Raw genomic sequence first — 26,185 nt, 5'->3', positions numbered from 1 at the left:
GCCGACAACGACGCCACCGATGAGCGCGACTTGTCACATATATTGCGTCGGGCTTTCGTGTCGACGCCACAGACAAAATCAACCTGGTGACCATCCATCGTCCGATCTCAAAACCACCGGCCGCCGAACCGAGGACAGGACAGCCGCAGCGCTTTCGCTTGTATATATAGTTAAGCGCGCTCAAAATGAGCCGAAATATCCTTTCGAATGCCGAAACTTCAGCCCTCTGAAATTGTGAACATGAAGTTTGAACCGATGTTGATCTTGCTCAGCGAAGTTTAAGCCTAAGTGGCGCCGTCGAGTTCGTGCTCCGGCTATCGGCGCACCTGAGCTGATAAGTGAGAAGTTAGGGTGAATAAAACTGCTTTTACATCGAAGCAGTCTATGGATAGGATTTTATGCATTTTTCGTGTCCGTCAACAGATCTGCATGTGAAAAAACTCAGCACCCGAATTCGATGCAATATCGCTTCATTCTATGCAAAGGCTACGATTGGGTTAAATAAAAGCGAGAATCATAACAGTCCGTAATGTATCTATCTTAATTCTTCACGGTCGCCGTTGTTTAATGGGCTCGGCCGCTCATACTGGCACGTCTCAGGGTGGAACAACTAGGCTCATATGTAAATATATGTATTTGTAGCTACGTTTTGACATTATTTCATGTAAGCGATGCGCTGTTTCCATAACATCTGAATCTAACAATGATCTGTGGCTGTAAGTGTCAGTGTAAGCAGAAGCACCGCTTTGGTAAATCCCACGCGGAAGGGTGCGCTCGAAGGCTTCTTCATTATGCGAAATGTCTGAAGAATGTGCAAAAGGAACACAAAAAGCGAGCAGCAAGTGCAGAAATAAGCGGCAGACGGGACTCCGCTTGCTATATCGACCGCGCTGTCAGCACAACAGAGGAATCAGGTGTTCTTTAGTTCTCAGCCAGTAGTGGGTGAGTGCTGCACGGTTTCCAGGAATGATATGTTGCTCCGCAGAAGCCATTAATAATTAATCGCGATCCACAAAACGCACAAACAACGCATACTCAATATGGGCGCCGGTGCACAAATTAACAGTGGAAAACCCTGGCACGCTTCCAAAACGTTTTCAGCTAGAGGGCAGCACAAGAAAATAAAAACGTGGATTGTACCCCGGAAGGCGCAATAACTCTGTCACAGGAGAATTAAAAAATTTGTTCGAAAACAAAAATCAGATGGCGTAGTCAATCCATAATGCAGATGCAATTGTCGAAAGCTACAGTACAGCGATTTCAGCTTGCCCTTCAAAGTACAGGGTGTTTCTGTTAACTTGGGCCGAGTATTAAAAAAACAAGCATGGCCGCTAGCAACGCGTGTCATTTTGGCGCAATATTGTGTTGAGCCGTATGGAGCACGTCATGACATTTTTTTCCAATTAGCCAAGCAGGGTAATTAAAAAATATTGTTTATTTAAATTTTTAAATATTAACTCTAGCGAAAAATCTTCAATGCCAAAGTTGTAGCGCTTGTTCAGAAACATCGGTTTATTTGATCTTTACTAAAGCAACGGCCCTTTTAACTTTTTGCCAGCGTTTCTTTAAAGTGCGCGAAATTAAAAGAAAAAATACCACGTGGCTGTCGCCTAACGCGCCGCGCTTTTAGTGCCGTAAAATGTAAGTTGAACGTATTTGCAACGGCTGCTACGCGCAGGGAGGTCGATGGAACAGGCTGTCGGTGACTGCGATCATGGTTTTTATCTCCGTCCTTCATCACACTGTCACTTTCGCCCCCTCCGCCGTGCTTCTCCATTGGTCCGAAAAGAAAAGAAAAAATGCCTGCACTGCGTCAAATAGAGCCCCCGGTCCTGTGTCGCAATTTTTTGCTTAAAGCAGTACGCCCCTTTTGCCAATTAACGTCCATCGCAGTGATCGACAGCCTGTTCAATCGACCTCTGCGCGCGGAGCAGCCTTTGCCAATTCGTTCAACTTACATTTCAAGGCAATATATAAGCGCGGCGCGTTAGACGGCGTTCACGTAGTATTTTTTTTAAATTGCGCGCACTTTAAAGAAGGGCTGCAAAAAATTAAACAGGGCAGTGGCCTTAGTACAGATGAAATAATCCGATGTTTCTGAACAAGTGCTACAACCGCGCAAGCGTCGACTGGCCAACCGGCCGGCGCCTTCTAACGGTGCAAAGTGACGAGAGAAGCATGAGTAGCGCACGCGCACTAAGTTCACTCGGAGGGCAAGTTTCGTCTGCTAGGTTCTGCCCACCAGCACCACACAGCCCCTGGCACGATTAATTCGGCGCAAGCTTCTCGGCTTATTGGAGATAGCAGGAGTGTTTACCCCTGTTTTGTCCACGGAATGAAATTATTTAGTAGTTTCTCACTAGGCCCTATCCCCTTCTTTGTGGATGCTTGTGCATGCAAATTACGAGTACTCTAGAGTTAGCCGATTAATCTTAATTCTACCCCACAACAGCTGCACCAACATCCCTATGACTATGTCCGAGAGAAGAGGCACCAAAACGTAGAATATTGGGTATCGTAATGTTTAATCCAGCACTGTTAAATTTTTCTTTTAAAGCATGTTTTCTTAATGAGGAAAAACGGCGGCATGACAGGAAGAAGTGCTTGGTTGAACAGAACATTGGCTTGGTTGAATTCTCCTAGGGCATACGTCTACTTCTTCAGCCTTGGCACGTGTAAGCTGAAACTCCGTGTATATTATAACATCAATACGGATTGCACTTGTCTCTCCTATATATCGGCACGCCGTGTTGAGATAATGTAGAACATATTAACGTGCGAAGCTTTTCCTCACAAGGGGGAATGGTTCTTTGGAGGACAGCCTTTGTTACTGAAGAAATTCTGGCAGGTCAAAAGAACCGACTGCTTCGTGTTAGGTGAACAAAAAAAGCTAACTTTATTTCGATAGGGATGCCCGTGGCCGAGGCAGTTCGGAAGAGTACAGGGTTGCCCGTTGACGAAGAGAATGAGGCTGATGTTGGCAGTTTCTTCATACTCCCCCGGGAATGAGCTTCAGGTCATTCGTGAATGTGGTACAACATTGGTTGCGCATGGGGTACAAGAGTTGAATCGGTCTTCTCAATGTGGTTCCATTAGGCATGCGTACCATGCAGGCTCTAATTCTTCCATCTCGTCCGAGGAGAACTTCTGCCACTTGTCCAATTTTCCAGAGCTGCCTTGGTAGATAGTGTTCATGAACCAAAACGAGAGTTCCTTTTTTCAGTGCGCTTGACGAATTCGGCATAGCGAAATGTGCGGATCGGAGACTTGTCAGGTACTCCTTTTGCCAGCGATGCCAAAAATGATCGACCATCCTTTGGCGGTAGCGCCAGCGACGATTGAGTTGACCATGTGTCTTAGCTGTCTCTGTAGCGGAACCGCTGTCAGGAAGAGTGGTCAGTCGCTTTCCTATCAGAAAGTGCGATGGTGATAGAGGTTCGGGTTCGTTTTCCTCCGTGTAGACGTAGGTCAGAGGTCGAGAGTTGATGACAGCTTCGATTTCAATTAGTATTGTCGTGAGCTCCTCGAAGTTGCAGTAGCTGTTTCCCAAGACCTTCTTCAATGATGTTTTCACGGACCGAACATCCTTTCCCGGAATCCACCCCACCAAGCGGCTTTCTCAGCTATAAATTTCCAGCGGATCTGGTGGCTTGTGAAGTTCTGAATGTCTTCTCCTCGTACTGTTGTCCACAGTCGCTTTAGATCCTTAGAAGCGCGCTGGAATGTCTTGGCGTTGTCAGAAAAGATGACTCGACAGACTCCTCTTCTCGAGATAAATCTTCGGAACACCATCATGAAGTTTGAGGCGGACATGTCGGTCACCAGTTCAAGGTGTATTGCGCGAGTCACTGCGCACATGAAAATAACGATGTAAGACATCTGGTTATTTTCTTGATCCTTTGTGTTCAGTGGTCCAGCAAAGTCTACACCGGTAACATGAAAGGGTGGCGCTTGTGTCACCCTCCCACGAGGCAGAGGGGCGACAGGTTCAGTAGCAGCACGGCTGTTAAAACGGTTGCAAGTCATACATTTCCTGAGCACCTTTATCACCATTTGTCATCCCCGCGCGATCCAGTACTTTTCCCTCAGTTCGGTAAGAGTCTCCAGTGCGCCAGCATGCAGGAGAGGTTGGTGGGTTGCGTTGATCGTTAACTCTGTGAAGGAATGTCTCGACGGGAGGATAATAGGATGCTTGACTTTGTACGACAACTCGGCTGCATTAAGTCTTCCTCCCACTCTCAGCACTCCATCGTCGTCACAGATGGCGCTGAGATCACGTGTCGAGGAATCGCTTGGCATGCGTGTCGAGCGGCGAAGACATTGGAGTTCATTTTGGAAGACCTCGAATTGTGCTTGAAGAATCAAACAGGTGTGCGCCTTTTGAATTTCCTCTGTCGTAAGAGGCCCCTCGTATTTGTGGTTGGGGTGCCTGGCGTTGTAGGAAAATCGTAATACCCAAGCTGTCACGCGAACCAGTTGAGAGAGGGAGCTGTATTGTTGCAGAGGCAAGACAGATTCCTTTACGGTTACGTTGTGAACCGCGAAGTGTTCTTCTTTCTTCCTCAGCCATGGTCATGTGCATGATACCTTCATGACTTGGCCAGCAAGTAGATGGCTGTGAAAGCCAACCAGGTCCATTCCACCAAATTGAGCTCGATTTGAGTGCTCTAGGTGTGACTCCCCTTGTCAAAAGGTCGGATGGATTATCGATTCCAGAACAGTGATTCCAGCTGTCTGGATCCGTTCGCTGCTGAATTTCCACCACTCTGAAGGCGAGAAAGGGCTTCCATTGTTGTGCGGGACCTCGCACCCAATGCAGAGCAATAGGTGAATCTGTCCACAGATACCATTTGGCTATTGGGAGGTTCAGGGATCGCTCCAAATATTCCCTCAGTCGAGCACCTATCACCATGCCCATCAATTATAGTCGTGGGAGAGAAATACTCTTAATCGGTGCTACTCGAGATTTTGAGAGGACTAGAGTCACCCTTGCTTCTTCGACCCCTGATATGTGCAGATATACAACTGCGCCGTAAGCTTTGGGGCTTGCATCTGTGAAGATGTGTACTTCCTTTGAGCTATCATTGAGTAAGCTACCATATCGTCTTGGCACTGTTACGTCCGTTAAATGGTGTAGCTGGGTGTGCCACTGCATCCAAGCTGCTTTGACTTCTTCAGGCAGAGGGGCGTCCCACTCTATACCCAATTCCCACAGTGTCTGAAACATCAACTTGGTTGTCACTGTGACAGGAGAAATGAGACCAAGCGGGTCATATATACGAGCCGATGCCTGAAGGATGAATCGTTTCGTGTTGCTGTTTCGGTTGAGGAAATCTAAGATGGCCTCCATGGAAAATGCCAAATGATCGCTGTCTTTATCCCATACAAGTCCGAGGACCCGTGAGACACTTGCTGTTGGACATTCCACGTAGCCAAGGGCGCATCCGGTTCCCTCATCGTTGAACAGCTGTTGCAGTTTCTTGGAATTTGAGTTCCACTTGCGCAGTGTCATACTGGCACGATTCATGACATCTAGTGCCCCTCGGTAGAAGTCTGCAGCCTCTCTTCTGTGTTCGCTCCTGTTATGAGGTCGTCTACATAAAGGCTTTCGCTGATGGTTTTCCTTATTTCCGGATAATCTCCTGTCGTAGACAGATGGTGGCACACGGTGGCTGCGAGGAGGAACGGACTACTTGTCACGCCAAAAGGCACCCGTGTCATTCTCCAGACTTCAATAGAAGGTCTGGGTCTTCTTTCGTTGGAAGATGTCCATACCAGAAAAATCGGAGCGCGTCGCGATCTGCCGGTTGCACTGAAATTTGCAAAAATGCGTTTTCAACGTCGGCAGTTAATCCTATGCGATGAATTCTGAAGTTCAGCAACACTTTGAGCAAATCTGGATTCAAGTTCGGTCCTGGTTCCAGGGCTTCGTTCAGAGATATACAACCTGCATCGGCAGACGATGCGTCAAATACTGCTCTAATCTTGGTCGAAAGGCTGTCAGGCCTAAAGACCGTACGATGAGGCATGTAGTATACTCTGCTTGCGTCGTTGTTGATTTCTTCTGATGGAAGTCGTTCCGCGAACCCCTGCTGCAGGTACTGACGGATAGCCTCGTCATACTTGATAAGTGTCGCCTCATCATTCATTAACTTTTTCGTCAGGCTAGTCAAGCGACTCTTTGCAACAGCTTTGTTGTCGGCGAGTTGCATGTTCAGGGGTTTCCTGGGGAGTGCTACCTCATAGCGCTTGTCCCTGTTCTTTACTGATGCCGAGAATGTGCTCATGACTTCTTTGCTTTCTTCGTTTGTTTGGGCACAAGAGTCGATAATTCCAATGTTCTCAAGTTACCAAAAGGATTTAAGCTCCTTGGACAAGCTGGTTGTGTCAGCGAACACGCCGGCACGAAGCACTGCCACGGTTGAGCAGCACGCAGCTGAGCTACTGCTGGGAATCGCTCCTTGCAGGGTCCAGCCAAATGCGGTCTTCACCGCAGCCAGAGCACCTTGCAGCTTCTTCACTTCACCACACACCAAAGTCCAGTAATAGTCAGCACCGATAAGAATGTCAATCCCGCTTCCCGTCAAATGGGCTGGTGGCACAGTGACATCTGCCAGTTCATTTATGTCCGCTTGTGCCTTCTTTAGGATCTCCTCAGGAACATGGAGCCGATCAGAGCAGATCTCCGTTATTTCCAGAGGTTCGGTGGAGTGCTCTTTACGGTCGTATTGGCTTCTTAGCCAAATTCTTACTCTTCTGCGCTTTTCTTTGATAACGTTTCCTGCTCCTCCGAATGGGTAGATTGTGATGTCCTCTTCACCTACGACCTCTAGCTGCAGTTCGCGTGAGAGGCTTTTAGTGACAAAACTTCGTTGGCTACCTCCGTCAAAGAGGAGACGGGTTGAGGGCTCTTCTTCGTCCTTCTGCCCATACTTGAGCTGTTTGGAGAAGCACAGTTGGTAATTTTTCAGATTTCTTTTCTGTCGAAGAGTGCAACTCTGTGGCTTTGTTCTCGGGTGGCTTCCATGTCGGGTCCCCCATCTGAGTCAGATGTCTTCTGCCACATTCCTTGCATTTTATTCTTTTGTTGCGGCAATCCCTTGAAGTGTGTCCTTTTATGCAACACCGGAAGTACCGACCAGCCGCAGTGAGTCTTTTCTTCTTTTCATGCAGTGAGGTCTGCGCCTGACACTCGTGAGTCGCATGATTCTTTGTAGCACAGAATGCACATGGATCGGAGTGCTTTGAATTACCAGCAGAGAAAAGAGAAGCTGCTGAGCCTTTCTGAGGTTTCCTCTTTTCTTTGTCTCGATGTTTTGGGCTTGATTCTCTGGCTTCGCGATTACCAGTCTGCAGTGCCTTTTCCCGGCTCTCTACTTCTGTTTTCAGAAAAGTTTGCAAAGTCTTGATGCTGAGCCCGTCATCTTTGCTTGCAGCGGAATGTCCTTTATGGTATGCGACAACAAGATCGGTTGGCAGCATTCGCAGGAGTGCGGAGTAGAGTAGTGCGCCGTAACTGTCTGCTTTGACTCCGAGCGCCGTGAGACCAGCCATGTTGCGTTGCAGGTGGTCATAGAGCCGACGTAGGCCAATATGCTCCTTTTCGTTCCGTACCGGTGGCAAGTCGAGCAACTGAGTCAGGTGTTCTTGTATGAGCACATCTCGCCTACCGAAGCGCTCCTTTAGAAGTTCGATTACACTGGTGTATTTTGCCCCAAGTCACCTGAATGCCGGTAATGGCCGCTGCGGCTTTTCCCGAAAGTGACAATCGCAAATACAGAAACTTTTCAGCGTTGGAGAGGGCGTCGTTTCCGTGCACCGCTTGCTCGAACGGCTCCCAGAAGGACTGCCACTCCGTGGCGGCGCCGCTAAATCGTTGTAACTCGAGCTTCGGCAGTTTCACTTTGGACCTTGCCCCCGCCGGAGGGCCGTCGGTCTGCGCCCGCGTCGCTGCCATTTCTGCTTGTTTCTTTCGCGCGTCTTTTTCTGCTTCCTGGCGGAGTTTTTCCGTGTGCGCGACGCTACGGTCGTTGTATTCTATGGCCCGTACATAATTTTGCTCTGCGTCTTGGTCTTGCACTAAAGGTTCGATGGCTGCGTCCACCTCGTTTAGCTGTACTTGAAGGGCGCTAAGCCTCGCAGACAAGACTAACATTAAGAGCTTCTTCGTCTGCATGACTCTCCAATAATAAGTCAGCTGCAGAAATCAGTTTAGTCACTTGAGTTCTCAAAGCGCTTCTCTTCGGTTGGAGCCGTTCCATCGCAGCTTCAGTGTTAAAAGTTCGCTTAACGCGAAGGGGCTTGAGTCGTGGCGTCGGTTTCCGTTGGGTATGGCGTCCCTAGGCGTTTGTTGTTGAAGGTGCGCCTCGTCGACCGTTTTTGCGCGAGGATCGTTGCTGGTTTTCCCCGAGCTCGTTGTGAGGTTGACGTCTGTTGACCTCGTTGCCTCAATGGTAAGTTCGATCGTTTATCCCGGGCTTTCGGCACCAAATGTATGAGGAAATTCTGGCAGGTCAAAAGAACCGGCTGCTTCGTGTGAGGTGAACAAAAAAAAGCTAACTTTATTTCGATACGAAAGCCCGTTGCCGAGCGAGTTCGGAGGAGTACAGGGTTGCCCGTTGACGAAGAGAATGAGGCTGATGTTGGCAGTTTCTTCAGTTACTCTGGACAGCGCATGATGTCCCTGGACGACCTGTATTTCGGAGCCTGGGTAGTGGGATTCAGTCACACGAACATAAGTGATGCCCTATCTTCGTGTTTTCCGAGTTACACATCGGAATTGATCAACGCGTCAATTTTTTTCTGATTTACTTATTAATTCATTATTTGCTGTTTTATTAAAAAAATTATTTCCGTTGTGGTTCCCCCCTAGCCACCCTGTTCTGACCTGTACCCCCATAGTGGGTTGCACCATTTCACATTACACTACACAGCTCGCGCTACTCCAGTGGTTACCAAGTGTTCCATTCCACGGCATTCCGGCCACGGCGTTCAATTCCAAGTCCACGAAGAGCGCTCAACCATCACAGCTCATGGAAACAGTGCGTGTGGAAACTGTTCCCGTCGGCAAGAATTGCTCACCTGCACGGAACGCTGCGCCGGGCGTCAATGCTGACTGCATGTCCCCGACGTACGATCATCACGTCGAAATGTCATTTCGAACATCGCATCTTTTTAGGCCACGACACTTCTGGAGCACCGTAATGCACGTTTTCAGCGCGTTGTGGTCAGCACTTATGAGAAGTGCCCGGAACGACTTGAGTCGCAACTCGCTCAATCAAAAGGCTCCACTTACACCAAGGCACGCGTCTGGTACGCGTATTGCTCGCCACCATTATGCAGCGCCCTGCTGTACGGCAAGCCTCCGACGGCGAGACCGAGTGCGCGAAAGCATAACGTTGACGGCGTTGCGTAGGCGGCGCGAGGCTATGGAGTTCCTGCTGCAGGACCTGCAGCTGCCTTACCCTTCACAAGCCGACATGGTCACCAGCACGCCCCTTGAACAGCTGGGAAGTGGCAATGAACAGTACCAAAGTGGACGACACTTTAAGCCGCGGAGTTGCCCGTCGATTGTGGACCCAAACAGCAACATCACCACGCTGCGAGGGCACCGAGGGCACCCAAGGTCACCGTCAACTGACGTGAATTCACACGGAGCTTCCCCTCCGGACACGGATGATGCCCCTCAAGGACCATCTTCAAACGCCAGCGCCATCCCCGAAGGTGCTCCCTCAACAATAATGCTGACTTTTGTGGCGGACCAACCAACGAACAAACCAATGGCGGAACCCATTCATGTCCAGCTGCACCATCCCGTTCTATTGAGCTGCACTTGTCACACGTGGCTACGCCATCTCCGAGCGACTTCCGCCGAGTTTGACATGCAGATTACCTTACCGAGCCAGCAGCAGTTGGGCGAAACCACCGCGAGTCGCCGCCATACTGAAGAGAACGAGGGCACAAAGACCAGCTTGGACCGTAGTTCTCCACAAGCAATCCCAGAGGACTTTGAACTGTTCACGCCCATGTCTTCAACGCGAGTTTAAGCTTGTTTTTCTGGAGCATGTATTTTTCTTTTATGTGCAGGGTTCTCACCCAAGGTGTAATACGCCGCAGTAAAGTTTTTGTTTGGGCTAGAACACAAAGCAGGGCAGCACGAAAAACAAGGACTACGAAAGGTACTGTCGACCAATTCTTTAACAGTACCGCGCGAGGGTCGATTGAGACTGGCCAACCGGCCAGTACCTTCTAACAGCTCAAAGCGACGAGAACAGCATGAGTAGCACATGCGCACTAAGTTCACTCGAAGGGCAAGTTTCGTCTGCTAGGCTCTTCCCACCAGCACGGCAAAGCCCCTGGCACGATTAATTCAGTGCAAGTTTCCCAGCTTATTGGAGAAAGCAGGAGCGTGTGCCCCTGGCTAGCGCCTTTGTTTTGTTTTTTTTTTCTTTAGCGTGTGCTGCTCTAGTGCGCATGCACAGGAAAATAATGAACAAAACGTGCAAAGCTGTAATGCAGCTGTATCATAGGGTCAAGAAGGAGTAGCGCAAGAGATGAATATATACCTCATCTCATTTTTTGCGCGCTTTGTGCTTTATCTTACAGTGCATGTGGACTAAAGCGACATAGGCTATCAAAATGACGTGTCCGGTTTCACGCGCACTTGCGGTAGCCAATAAGCAGGGAAGCTTCCACCGAGTTAATCGTGACAGGGGCGCTGTCAAGCCTGTAGCAGAAAAAACTTGCGCTTCCAAGTGTACTTTGTGCGTATGCGTAACTCTTCCTAAACTCGTCGCGTCGCGCCGTTAGAAGGCGATGACCGGCGTGTCAGTCGAAGCTCGCGCGGTAATGGTAAAGAATCGGTCGACTGTACAGGCAAGTTGCTGCGCCCATAGTTCGATACTGCAAGATTAAGCGGAGAACATCTGCTCTAGACGTACGCAGTTCTTCATTGGTCGGAGGCGGCTCGTCATGCAAGGGCAAAGTGTATAGTTGGCGGAGGAGCACCAGACAATGAGCGATAATTCAGCACGTATATAAATAGCCGGCAAGTGCCCATCTTCGTGCTTAGTGGGAGCATTGAGCCTGCTGATTTCGTTGATTCACAAAATGTAGAAATGTTGCGTGCACTAACAAATCTGCGAGATTGAAGTGGATGCTCGTTAACTTTGCTTTTCGATGAGGTTTTGCGCAAAAAAAAAAGAACGTAAGTAGGTGGTCGCTCAAGCCGCATGAATGAACGCCTCCCACAACGTCTTTTGTGTTGTAGTACGTCACACAACTCTACAGGCAGCTCGAATCTTCTGGAAACCTCATTGGTAGAGCTATAATGCGTTCCCAACAATGCACGTGTAGAACATCCAGCAACTCTGCCGCGTTTTGATAACGTACAAACAAGTTAAGGATTAACGGCGAATATCTCAGCAACCTTCGGTTTGCAGATGACATTGTCCTATTCAGCAACAATGGGGACGAATTCATGATTGAGGACCTCAACCGGAAAAGTCTAAGAGTGGGGTTGAAGATTAATATGCAGAAGACAAACATATTGTTCAATAGCCTGGCAAGGCAACAAGAATTCAGGATCGCCAGTTAGCCTCTAGAGTCTGTAAAGGAGTGCGTTTATCTAGGTCAATTACTCACAGGGGTCCTTATCATGAGAAGGAAGCTTACACAAGAATAAAATAGGGTTGGGGTGCATAGGGCAGACATTAGCAAATCCTGACTGGGAGCTTGCCACTTCCGGTGAAAAGAAAAGTGTACAGTCATTGCATTCTACCGGTGCCAACATATGAGGCAGAAACTTGGATATTTACAAGCAAGCTCGAGAACAAGTTAAGGACTACACAAAGAGCGATGGAACCAAAATGTTACGCCCAACTATTGGACAGGAAAAGAGTGGTGCATCAGACAGCAAACGGGGATAGCCGGTATTCTATAGCCGGTAATCTAGTTGACATTAAGAGAAAAAAATGGAGCTGGGCAGGCCATGTAATGCGTAGGGTAGATAAGCGGTGGACCATTAGAGTTACAGAGTGGGCGCCAATAGAAGGGAAGCGCAGTCGAGGATGGCAGAAAATTAGATGGGGTGATGAAATTAGCGTATCCGCAGGTGGGAATTGGAATCAGCTAGCGCAAGACAGGGGTCATTGGAGATCGCAGGTAGCGCCTCCGTCCTGCAGTGTACACTCGGCCACAAAATATTGCGGGGGGCGCGAGCGCGTGGCGAGCGGTGCTCCTCTCCTTCTAGCGGCGCACCCCTGGTGTCGAGACCGACGCTTGCGCGCATGGGCGTCCTTCCGTGACTGCAAGCTTGCATGTTTCCGCGCTTGTATCTTGAGCGCCGGCGATATCCGAGTGTAGCCGCGAGGTGCGCTGTGGCGACTTCGACAGCCCGCGCGGGTGCGGCTGCTTTTTGTCGAAACACGACAGGGATCACCATTTTTTTTTGTCGCCTGTCATCTAAAGGCATAGGCGAGAAGCCAGCGCAGTCTTTGCCAGCCCGTATACTAGGTTCATTACTCTGCCACGCTGTTCTGCGGGAGAACGTCCCGTTCTTAAAAAAAAAACGAAGATTGGCCACGTAAACGTGCATCGTATAAAAAAAGAAATGACTTGTTGCGTTTGCGACCAGGCGAGATATATCTGTGCTCGTGTTCCGACAAAAAGCAGCCGCCGCGGTGCGGGCTGTCGAAGTCACCATAGAGCCAATCGCAAAAGGTGCACCTCTCGGCTACACTCGCATATTGCCGGCGCGCAAGGAACAAGCGCGGAAACATGCACGCGTGCAGTCACGGAAAGACGCGCATGCGCGCAAGCGTCGGTCTCGACACCAGGGGTGCGCCGCTAGAAGGAGAGGAGGAGCGCTTCGCCACGCGCTCGCGCCCCCCGCAATATTTTGTGGCCGAGTGTACATACAATAAACAGGCCGATGATGGTGATACACTAAACCTGAATTTCCGAACTTAATCGTGTTTCTGAAAATGTAAATAATGGAAAATTATGTGGCGTCACGGAGATACCATTATCCATTATGCCTGCGAGATTATAAAAGCGGAAGAGGTGACGATAGCTTGACGATGAAATATTATAAAATAAATTATTCGCTTTATTTCTTAAACCTCGAACGTTTTGATACTGAATTCTTAACTCATTCCTTGTGATTAAAGACCAATTTTATTTATATTGTTACGCGAACGAAGGATTAAGTACAGGAGACTATTTACAAGTATATTTACAAAAAAATAGGTGCAGCGCTGGCCAGATCAGCCGATAGCTCGAGAGCCCAGAGCAGTTCGTCTTCTTCGTCTAGGCGTCCGCGCGCATCATCCAGAAGAAACACGCAATATGCATGTAGCATAATCCCCGGCGGCAGAAGCACCGTCTCGATGCGTCTAAATATAAGTGGGAACAGAAGGGTAGTACGGTTTTAGGCGTGCTACATATACAACGTCAGTGGAAGGCGGGGCAGACGAGGCACTGGTACTGACTCGGGCGATTTCATACGTAACTGGAGTCACGGCACGCAAGACTCGATATGGGCCTGTGTACCGAGACAGGAGTTTTTCAGACAGGCCAACGTGACGAGTCGGTGACCATAGGAGTACCAGGGATCCAGGCGAAAAGTGAATGTCTCTGTGATGTCGATCGTACAAACGCCGTTGGTTCTCTTGGGAGGTCAGGAGGCGAGCGCGAGCGATTTCGCGAGTTTGGGCTGCCCTGGTGATGGCGTCAAGTGCATATTCGCTGGTCTCTGCTGCGGCGGATGGAAGGGATGTGTCCAGTGGCAATGTGGGTTCTCGGCCAAACAACAGAAAGAACGGGGAATAGCCGGAAGTGTCGTGACGCGAAGATTTATAAGCAAATGTGACATACGGTAGGACAATGTCCCAATCAGTATGGTCAGACGAGACATACTTTGCAAGCATGTCTGTCAGGGTTCGATTGAGAAGCTCCGTGAGACCGTTCTACTGTGGATGGTAAGACGTAGTCAGCTTGTGCCTGCTTGAGCAGGACTGCAGGATGTCGGCGATGACCTTAGAAAGGAAAGTCCGACCACGGTCAGTGAGTATTTGGCGTGGAGCTCCATGCTGCAGAATCACGTCGCATAAAAGAAAATCGGCGACATCTGTGGCGCAGCTTGTTGGAAGGGCTATGGTGATGGCGTAGCGCGTGGCGTAAGCTGTCGCCACAGCGACCCACTTGTTGCCAGATGTTGATAGAGGGAAAGGGCCAAGTAAGTCCAAGCCAACGCGAAAGAACGGCTCCGACGAAATGTCGAGCGGTTGAAGGCACCCGGCGGGGAGCGTCGATGGTGTTTTTCGGCGCTGGCATTTATCACACGCCGCAACGTATTTCCGGACGGAGCGGGCAAGGCCTGGCCAAAAGAAGCGTCGGCGAGTCCGGTCGTAAGTGCGGGAGACGCTGAGGTTACCTGCCATTGGTAAGTCGCGAAGTTCTTGGAGAACAGCTGACCGGAGATGCCGAGGAATGACGAGGAGTAGGGCAGGACCGTCGGGGCGGACGTTGTGGTGGTATAATACACCATCCCGGAGAACAAACAAATGAAGGGACGAATCAGAAGGTGAAGATTCCAAACGATCAATGATGGCGTGAGGTGGCATCACGGCGTTCCTCGTTGGCGACTTGTGGCAGCTGAGAAACCGAGAAAATGCAAGCGTCGGCATCGGTGTCAGCGTCGGCGGGTGGTTCGCCCACTGGATAGCGTGATAAGCAGTCTGCGTCTTGATGTAGGCTGCCCGACTAGTAGACTACCACATAGGAATATTCTTGTAGCCGCAGAGCCCAGCGACCAAGCCGGCCGTTAGGATCCTTGAGTGAGGAAAGCCAGCAGAGCGCGTGGTGGTCCGTGATTACAGAGAAATGCGTGCCATACAAGTACGGGCGGAATTTAGAAACTGCCCAGATGAGGGCCAGGCATTCACCGTCTGTAATCGAATAGTTGCGCTCCGCTGCTGTGAGGAGGCGGCTAGCATAGGCGATAACACGATCGCGTCCCTGTTGGCGTTAGGCTAAGACGGCTCCGATACCGTGACCACTGGAATCGGTACGGACCTCTGTTGGGCAGGACGGGCCAAAGTGGGCAAGAAAAGGCGGCGTGGTGAGAATGTTGGTCAGATGGGCAAACGCGGCAGTTTGAGCGGGACCCTACGTAAACGGCACGTCTTTCTTCAGAAGATCAGTAAGTGGTCGGGCAATCGCTGCGAAATCTGAACGAACCGTCGGAAGTAGGAGCAGAGTCCTACAAAACTTCGTACGCCTTTGACAGACTGAGGTACGGGAAAAGACGTGACAGCACGAATTTTCTCCGGGTCTGGTTGAATACCGGATGCGTCGACGAGGTCGCCCAGCACTGTAACTGCCGACGACCGAAGTGACACTTCGAGGAATTTAGTTGGAGCCCAGCCTCGCGGAAGACTTGAAGAACAGCTGATAAGCGCTCAAGGTGTGTTTCAAACGTAGGCGAAAATACGACAACATCGTCTATGTAGCAAATGCATGTTGACCATTTGAACCCCTGGAGCAAAGAGTCCATTATGCGCTCGAATGTGGCTGGGGCGTTGCATAGACCAAATGGCATAACTTTGAATTGATATAGACCATCAGGGGTGACAAACGCGGTCTTCTCTCGGTCCCTTTCATTCACAGAAATTTGCCAATAACCAGACCGAAGGTCTATTGATGAGAAGTAGTTGGCACCGTGGAGACAATCGAGGGCGTCGTCAATGCGAGGCAAGGGGTCGACATCTTTTTTGGTAATTCGGTTTAGATGACGATAATCGACGCAGAAGCGCCACGTGCCCTCTTTCTTTTTAACAAGCACAATGGGTGACGCCCAAGGGCTCGACGAGGGTTCAACAATGCCTTTGGCAAGCATCTTGTGCACTTCATCTTGAATAACTTTACGCTCTGAAACAGAAACTCGATATGGCCGACGATGAATAGGACTGGCATCACCAGTATTTATGTGATGCTTAACAAGTGAAGTCTGGCCCAATTGTCGTTTGTTGAAGTCGAAGATGTCTTGGTAAGAAACCAAAAGGCGACACAGAGCTGCTGCTTGTGCAGGCAATAGGTCCGCAGCAATCATAGGACTAAAGGTTGCGTCAAGGCAAATAGCATCCTGCGGAAATGGTGAAGAATCGGAGGAGCCGTCCACTGAAAACACCATGACGTGGTCATCTCCTACAGCACGCCGCGTTGCAACCGATATGCCTTGGGGTAGAACTTGCTTTGTTAGGCCATAATTGACGACGGGGAGGCATGTCCGGTTATCGGCGACGGTTACAACGGAGTGGGGCACAGTGATATCGCGCATCAAAAGGACATCAGGAACAGGTGAAGTGACGTAATCACCATCGGGCACAGGGAAAGATGAAAGCAAATCGACGAAAGTCAAGGTTTTAGGCGGCAGGCGGAGGAAAGCGGTCGTACTAAAGTTGTTCGGCTGTTCAGCACGAATATGCGCGAGTAGAGGAAGTTCGAGGCAAAGGGTACCGGTAGAACAGTCGATCAAAGCTGAATGCGCCGTAAGAAAGTCTAGTCCAAGGATTCGGTCATGGGGACAATTCGTCAGCACTGTCAAAATAACTGGAACGTGGCGGTCGGCGATACTTATCCGGGAAGTACACATTCCAGTGACGGCAACAGTGCTGCCATCGGCGACGCGTACGGCTCGGCTAGTAGCAGGCGTGAGGACCTTCTTCAGTCGACGACGGAGGTTATTATTCATTATGGACACCTGGGCTTCAGTATCTATTAACGCCGTCAAAGGGACACCGTGGACGTGGACATCAAGTAAGTTCTGGTGCGTTGGGAGCGTCAATGGAGGATTTTGACACGACGAAGATTATGCAGCACTACCCCCAGGAGCACCATGGTCTAGTTTTCCGTCCAGGAGGGTCCATAATTGGTCCGCGACGAAAAGCGGCGTGGCTGAGGCGACGGGGACCGACGGCGCTGAGATGACGGCGAGCGAGTGGGACGACTGTCATCTACAGATACGTGAGAGCTACAAGGCCTACGGCGAGGCGAGTAACGGCGAGGGTCAGCATATGGGCGAGGAGACGGGGAAAAGTAGCTCGAATACGGCGATGTCCAGGAGGTGCGGCAGTGCCGAGCAACGTATCTAATGCGGTGGCAACGAAAGCAAATTGGCTTGTCGTCCGGAGTTCTCTACTCTGTAGGGTTGCGGTATCTGGGGCGGGAATACAGATCGCTGCGAGGTGCAGCTGTCGGCACCAGTCGGGCGTCAGGTCGCGAGATGGAGCAGGCAGCAGGAAAACCGAGGTTGGCAAACTCTTGCCGCACAACCTCCTGAATGAGGGATATCGCTGGGGCTGGTTGGTCATGTTGGGGTCAAGTGGGCGCGGATGGAACGTGACAAGACTGGCAGCCTCGAGCTCGCGGCGAACAATACGCGTGACGGTCTCATTGGAGAGGGGTGAAGCGCTAAGGGCGACGAAGGACGACGTCGCAGCCGTGTTAGGGAGCCGGGAGAACTGTGGAATGACACGGCGTATTTTGGCGAGCTCAAAGCGGCGGCATTCCTTGACAATGACGTCGATGGTAGACACATTGTTGAAGATAAAAAATTTGAACGCGTCGTCCGCGATCCCTTTGAGAACGTGGCCATCCTTGTAAACTTCGACCATGTTCTCGTCGACTTTCCGGCAAAGAGCTAGCACATCTTGTATGTACGAGACATACGATTCAGTGGAAGACTGTACTCGGGTAGCAAGCTCTTTTCTTGCAGCCTGCTGCCGACCGGTCGGATTTCCAAAGAGGTCGCGGAGCTTCTCCTTGAAAGCGTCCCAGCTAGATATCTCCTCCTCGTGTGTCCGGAACCAGACACGAGGTGTTCCGCCCAAGTAGAAGAGGACATTCGCTAGCATTATGGTAGGGTCGCAGTGGTTGTTGCGGCTAACAAGCTCATACATGCGTAGCCAGTCATCAACGTCGACATTATCTTGGCCGGAGAATATGCCAGGATCGCGGGGAGTTGCAACCGTGACGTACTTTGTGGTTGGAGTTGCAGTAGTAGCAGTAGACGAGGTGTCGTCAGCGGGAGCCATGGTGGAAAGCTGGACGATGCGGCCACTGCGGAGATCCGTGGTGAGGACGGGGAACGGCACGCTCCACCAAAATGTTACGCGAACGAAGGTTTACGTACCGGAGACTATTTACAAGTATATTTACAAAAAATATCTGCAGCGCTGGCCAGATCAGCCGATAGCTCGAGAGCCCAGAGCAGTTCGTCTTCTTCGTCTAGGCGTCCGCGCGCATCGTCCAGAAGAAACACGCAATATGCATGTAGCAATATTATTGACTTCAAGCCCGTTATCGCATTGTCAGTGCGGGATTTTCCCTAATATTTACTTAGTTTCATTTTGCATCGAGAGACAAAATAAAAATTGGCAGGAAAGGGCGCTCTGCCTTCGGTGCCAGGTCATTTCGTTTCGGAGTATGGGAGCGACTAGCCGGAGAAGGCATAAGCAATAAAGAGACGTTCGTTCGTTCCCATTCATTCATTCATTCATTCATTCACATTGTTAGAACTGCACTCACCCGCCGGATCGAAGATTGCGGCCGCCGAACAGATGGAGGCGAAGATGTAGAGCGTTATGTAGGCAGTCCTGCGTCGAAGGTAGTTTACAGCGACCACGCCCAGCTGTCTGCCCGGGTACGCGGCCGCTGCAACCAGGGCGAATTTCAGGTACGGGCCCCCAGGAGGATGCTCGAGTAGGTCAGGTTGTAGTACACCAGCGTGTCTAGCACCCTGCGCGGTCAGACGCCATCGGTCATTGCCCCGAAAACGTGATGGCGCGGCCTTATTTGTGTATTGCGAGTTGCAAAGAGCGAGCATTGGCGGATTGTGCGCAAGAAGGCGGATTCAGATAATGCGTTGAAAAAGAAGCAGTAGTAAAAACGTGTTAAAGAACTCCCCATCCAGGAGAAACTTCAATGTTTATTTATTTACTCATTTGTGATACTGCTAGTGTCTTGATTTTGTTTTTGTACAGCTGCTGCTTAGAGAAATTTGTTTTTTCCATTTATTGTCACTCCGCTTCACCACTGTAATAAAGAAATAAAAAAAAACTACGAAACATTGAATTGAGACATGTCCCTGCTAAGTTCAGCGGGAGCTGTACATATAGTGAATTCTTGAGGAATTCACTACATGGAGATCACAGGGAGTGACCTTCGTTCTGTAGTGAATTATGTATTTAATTATATTACATTTATATTATATTATTATATTAAATTATATTTAAACAATATTAAACACTGGTGCTACAACCTACTGCTCTCCAAGCACAGGAGCTATGAGCTGTCTGGATCTAGCACTGTGCTCTCCGTCTCTCTATAGTGATTTCCAATGGAGTATTATAGATAATCCGTATGGTAGTGACCATATGCCTGCAATCATAAAACCAACCTCCAAGCTACCTACCCTACCTTCTAGACCACCCCGTTGGAAACTTCACCTTGCAAATTGGCCTCTCTTCACCGAAAAAGCTAGTCTAGATAAACTGACCTTAGATGACCTAAGCATAGACGAAGCGAATGAGAGGATTACTACTTGCATAGTTGCTGCGGCGGAAGAGGCTATTCCCCAATCTTCTGGATTCTTAATGAAAAAACTAAAACCCTGGTGGACGAACGAATGCACAGAAGCCAAAAAATGTCAAAACAAAGCGTGGGGTATCTTCCGAAGGTACCCAGCCCAAGATAATCTGTTATCATTCAAAAAAGCGAAAGCAAAGGCGAGGTATATCCGTAGGCAAGCAGAAAGAAATTCATGGAAAAGTTATATCTCATCGATTAACAGTTCAATAACATCCAAGAGAATGTGGGAGCAGTTTCACAAGTTTAGGGGTGACTATGCTTCCTACACGATCCCCGTACTCTCAACTCCAGGCACGCAAACAAGTTTTCAGGAACAAGCAGACATATTAGGCCAGCACTTCTACACCATATCTAGCTCGGCAAACTATTCCATAACCTTTCTCAAACACAAACAGTCCGCAGAGAAACAAAAGCTTCCGACAACGGGAAGTTCAGATAGACCGTTCAATGCCCCTTTAACACTCCATGAATTAAACAGAGTAATCTCTTCGGGTAAGAAAACAGCACCGGGTCTTGACAAAATACATTACGCTATGCTGGCCCATTTGTCCCAGAAAGCGGTGGAGGCCTTGTTGCGTTTTTTAACACGATCTGGGAAACGGGTAAAATGCCTGCAGAGTGGAAAAAGGCTGTTATTGTTCCCTTCCTGAAGGCGGGAAAGTCACCAAACACACCTCACTTCTACAGACCTATAGCACTAGCAAGTTGCCTCGCTAAATCATACGAAAGCATAATAAATATAAGACTAACATACGTTCTCGAAACAGATAACTTGCTAGATACTCACCAGTGTGGTTACAAGAAAGGGTGCTCTACAACTGACCATCTTGTTCGCCTTGAACATACCATACGTGAGGCATTCCTTTACAAACAGCACTGTCTAGCGGTGTTTTTCGACTTAGAAAAGGCATACGACACCACATGGAGGTATGCTATTTTACAAGATCTAGCAACACTAGGAATACGCGGCAGAATGCTCAACTGTCTGGCTGATTTTTTGACAAACCGAACATTTCAAGTCCGTCTGGGGGCAACACTGTCCCGCGTCTTCGTCCAAGAAAATGGCGTCCCACAGGGTTGCGTATTAAGCACCACTCTTTTCGTGGTGAAGATGAATTCGATAAATGCAGTTATTCTGTCCAACATTATGTACTCTTTATACGTAGACGACCTTCAAGTTGCATGCCGTGCCTCGGGTATGTCTACATCCGAAAGACAAACCCAGATAACAATAAACAAGTTGATGCAACGGGCCGATAAAAATGGATTTCGTTTTTCTACACAAAAAACTGTGGCAGTCATGTTTTCACAAAAAAGGGGGTTACACCCGGACCCAGTTCTCAAGCTAAATCAAAGCCCATTACCGGTCAAATACGAACAAAAGTTCTTAGGAATAATTTTCGACAATAAACTAAACTTCATTGCCCACATTAACAGCATCAAAACTAAGGCAAACAAAGCGCTTAACATCCTGAAGGTCCTATCACGGAAACATTGGGGCGCCGACCGAACGTGCCTGTTACGTATTTACCGCTCTGTCGTGCGCAGCATTCTTGACTACGGTTGCATAGTTTACGGGTCAGCAAGGCAGTCGTACATCAAACGTCTTGATCCCACACACAACCACGGACTGCGCTTAGCAACTGGCGCGTACAGGACCTCCCCAATAGAAAGCCTGTATGCCGAGTAACGAACCCTGTTTGGAGCACCGAAGAGCTTTGCTCACAATTTCATACGTGCTTAGAATCACAGCTCTACCTAATCATATATGCCACACTCTTGTTACCTACACCACAAACAGAATACACTATGCCAACAAACCACACAGCGTGAGACCACTTATCCTTCGATTTGAAGATATGTGCCAAAACTACAATGTTCCGAGCGAAGCTCTCAAGGTCGCCGAAACACCGAATAGACTGCCCCCGTGGTATGATTTCGCACATTTTTGTGATTTTACTCTGACATGCCACAAGAAAAAAGAAACACCGCTTGAACACATAAGGCAAGATTTTTCACAATTACAAGAAAAATACAATGACTACACCGAGTTCTACACTGACGGTTCCAAGACAAAGCAACATGTTGGAAGCGCAGTCGTATGGGAACACTGGGAACACTGTCTTAGGTTACCACCGTTTGCTTCGGTTTTCACAGCCGAAGTATATGCCCTGCTCATGGCTTTAGAAAAAATAGTTACAGGAGAGTATAAAAAAGCAGTTGTCTACACAGATTCCCTCAGTTTACTTAATTCCCTCCATAGAAAATCAGAGTGCGAACCATTTCTCGGCTGCATCTTGAAAACGCTCGGCAAAAGTGAAAAGCATGGTCAAGTAATTCGTCTCTGCTGGATTCCAAGCCACATGGGAATCCCGGGAAATGAAAAGGCGGACAAATGCGCAGCAATGGCTGCCCGTGAAAAAATTACAGAGAAAATCTTCCATTCAAGGACTGTGTCCGGGTGGTCCGTGCTGCGATCACCTCAAAGTGGCAACAGGATTGGGGCTGTCAAGAAAATAACAATCTACAAATAGTAAAGCCCATACTGCAGGAGTGGAAGACATCATACCACCAGGAACGGTTCATGGAAGTCATTCTATGCCGCGTTCGCATCGGACACACACATATCACACATAATTTTTTATTGAAAAATGAAGAGCAAGCGGTCTGTGACCAATGCCAAGAATTGCTAACTGTGAATCACATTTTAATAACATGTCCGGCGTTGGAGGAAGAAAGACAGAAATATTTTTATGAACTTTACAAAACACTAACACCACTTCATCCCTCCCTGATCCTAGCTGAAAATGCACTTGTATCTCTAGACAATGTTTTTAAGTTTTTAGATGAAACAGGTTTCTTAAACAAATTTTAACTAATGACCTTTGTTGCTTGAAGCACTCTCATCAAATTATATATTTTCATCCTGTGCATGGCGCATCATAGCCTTAGTTGCTTTTGCGCCATAAAACCTTACCTAACTAACTAACTAGCTCGTAACAAATTTATGCCGCATAGAACAAATGGCAATATTTCCAATGCTTTTGGGACACCAATAATTTTTCCTTTCTTTTTCTTCTTTACCTCTTACTAGCCCAAACATAGAATCGATGCGCACATGACAGCTCACCATTTATGCAATTACAGAAAAAAAAACAATAGCGTTTTATTCTACATTTGGGCTCTGCATTTCACTTCTCTAACAATTGCTCGTTTATATTTTACTGTCTAACGGCCCAAGTAGATCAACTAGAGCCATTCTTGGCCTTGATTTAAGAAAGGCATTTGATAACTTGTCGCACACAACAATACTCAACAGATTGGAAGAGCTAAGCTTAGGAGAAAGAACATACAACTATGTTCTAGACTTCTTAACCGGAAGAAAAGCCAAAATCAATATAGGTGATTTGGAACCGGAAGAAATAAATATAGGCAGCGCAGGCACGCCACAAGTATCGGTGATATCGCCAAAAAATAGCAAACAAGGGAATGAGCCAGAAGAAGCCAAAATGCAACTGACTGCGGATGGAACACTTATACCTAAAGCAGATAAAATCAGAATACTAGGACTAATAACAGAGGCCAAAGGCAACAACGAGGAAACTCAGAAAATTAGAGGGAACGGTTTCTCAAATTATAAGATTAATTAAAAGGATAACTAACAAGCACAACGGAATAAATGCGCCTCCATTGTTCCAAAAAGAAAAGAAAAATGCCTACGCTGCGTAAAATGCTGCCTCCGGTTGTCACGGTCTCAGGGTGGTAAACACGACGCAAGGAACCATTGGGTTAGGAAAAGCCTTTATGGGGCATCATCACAAGAAAAATGCAAATATTGGGAAAACACGCGTTATTAAACCAATATCTAAACCCTAACACACAACAAACTATATACAAAACTGGTTAATTACAAATACTATCTTAAGTCCTCGCACACGACGTATTAAACAGTTCAAAATATTTACATGAAGTCCCTTGACATGGCCACGTCACGTCGTCGTCGCTGCTTCCGGCAACACGTTGTTGGGCCCGCTGATGCGTCGTAGAATCGGCGTCGCTGATTCCGACGTTCGGCCCTCGGTTGAGCTGGTCAGGAGGTCAGGATGGTGGGGTGACCAAGGTGCCTGGATCACCCGGTCAGCTCCGCAAGCCTGCGGATCGTAGCCGCAGGGAATCCGGGAAGCAGCGTCGTCAGCCCGTAGCTGCGGCTTCCGATGGGGCGTTCGCTCAGCTCGCGGGTCGTGGCCGCGGCAGCTGAAGCACAGCTTCCATTGGGTTGCCGCCGTCTCCGCGATTCACCCGTCCTGTTCGGCCTCTAGCTCCTTCGGCTCCTCGTCGTCCCAGAGCGTAGCTGGGCTGCTCTCTTCGGCTACGTGTCCCTTATCCCATTGGCCACGTATCTGCGCGTGCACTTTTGCGCTTCTTCTTTTGCTTTCATGTTGTATTCCTTTGAGACGCTCTTATTTTCTAACTTCTTCTTTCTTTATTTCTGTCACCGACTCCACGTGTCTTCTTGTTCTCTTCTTCTGCTTTTTTCTTTTTCTTTCTTTCTTCATTTTGTGGCTCATGACATATGCCCACCTTCAAGAGTTTTTCCATTTGAAAAACTGCTTCTTCCTTGTACCGGATATGTCCGCCGTCTTCACACGTCGTTGTAGCATTAGCCCTTGATGGCTTTCACCATTTTTGTCATTTGCACCACTGGGTACCTTCCCCGCACATCACTTCACTTCACTTAACCAATTCACTGCACTGTACACATCGTCGAGATCACCATTGCACACAAAACAGTCATTGTCCAATACTCCTAAACCACAACACTGCTAGGGTAAACCCTTAATAACACTTGTCACGCTATATACTATGAAGTTCTACTCATAAAATCTTCTCCAACATTTTCTCTTCCCTTGATGTATTCTACGTGGAAGCTATATTCTTGAAGCGCAAGGCTCCATCTCATCACTCTGGAATTAGTCAACTTTGCTTTATTTAGGAACTCAAGGGGTTGGTGATCTGTCTGCACCCTAAAATGTTTTCCATACAGGTATATGTGAAACCGTTTGACTGCCCATACAAGAGCTAAACATTCTTTTTCCACAGTCGCGTAGTGCCTTTCCCTTTCGAGCAATCGTTTGCTTGCATAGAATACCGGATGTAATACATTGTCGTTTTCTTGCAACAACACCGCCCCAAGCGCGTTCTCTGAAGCATCTGTGCGCAAAACAAATTCGCTTTCTAAGTTGGGCGCCACCAGAATGGGAGGATTGGCCATGTGCTGCTTGAGTGTTTTAAATGCGTCCTGTTGCGCTTTTGTCCATTTCACTATATTGCTTGCACCTTTCTTTGTTAATTCCACCAAAGGATCAGCTATCTCCGCATAATGTGGAATGAAGTCCCTGTAAAATCCCGTCAATCCCAGAAAAGACTGTACTTCTTTCTTGTTCTTCGGTGGGTTTGCTTCTTGAATCTTCTCTAGTATTTCCTCTTTCGTCGAAATGCGTCCCATGCCTAACTTGTGTCCCAAAAATGACACCGCATGAAAACCAAATTCGCACTTCGTTGGCTTGATGGTCAGCTTGGCTTCCTGTAATCTATAAAATAATCCTTCTAATGCTTCCAGGTGCTCTTCCCAAGTATCTGTTGCGACCAAAATATCGTCAATATAATGTTCTACGTTTTTCAGACCGTGAAGTACTCTTCTCATGAGTTTCGTAAATACTGCAGCGGCTGTCTTTAGTCCAAATGGCATGTACTTGAATTGAAATAGCCCATTTGTGCTTGAAAATGCCGTCTTTTCTTTGGATGTCTTCTCCATGGGTATTTGCCAGTACCCCTTCGCTAAATCAAGCTTTGAAAAGAACTTTTTTCTTGCCACCTTTGCAAAAACAACGTCCACTCTTGGTATTGGCTCAGAGTCAGACACTAATACGCTGTTTAACCTCCTGAAGTCTACACAAAGCCTATTAGAGCCGTCTGGTTTCTTCACAACGACCAGAGGTGCGTTGTAAGCTGATGTAGACCTTTCAATGATGTCTTGACGTAACATCTCGTCAACTTCCTTCTCGATAAACTCTTGAACCACAAGTGGCAATGGGTATTGTTTGACGTACACTGGTGTGTCCGTGGTGCATTCTAACTTGCACTCAATCACATTTGTTCTTCCTGGGAGGTCTGAGAATAACTTCTCATACTTTTACAATAATGATTTTAACTCTGCTGCTGCTTCTCCGTCCAGACATGGATTAATGACTGCTTTTTCTAGCCCCATGGTTTTGTTGTGGTTGTAGGTGTGTACTTCCAAGTCTTCTTTCTCTTCTGTGACTACCATGTTGACAACTTCGGATTCTTGCGAATTAGGTCTCTCTTCATATTTCTTTAACATGTTGATGTGAAATACTTTTTTAGTATCGTTCACCAGAAGCTCGTAATCCATCTCGTTCCTTTTCTGGATTACATCAAATGGTCCCTTCCACTGCATCAACAGTTTGTTTCCATCACTGGGCAGAAGGATAAGTGCTTTGTCTCCTGGATTGAG

The sequence above is a fragment of the Dermacentor silvarum genome, chromosome 1, assembly GCF_013339745.2.
Source record: "Dermacentor silvarum isolate Dsil-2018 chromosome 1, BIME_Dsil_1.4, whole genome shotgun sequence".
NCBI lineage: Eukaryota > Metazoa > Arthropoda > Arachnida > Ixodida > Ixodidae > Dermacentor > Dermacentor silvarum.
This window is presented reverse-complemented; position numbering follows the sequence as displayed.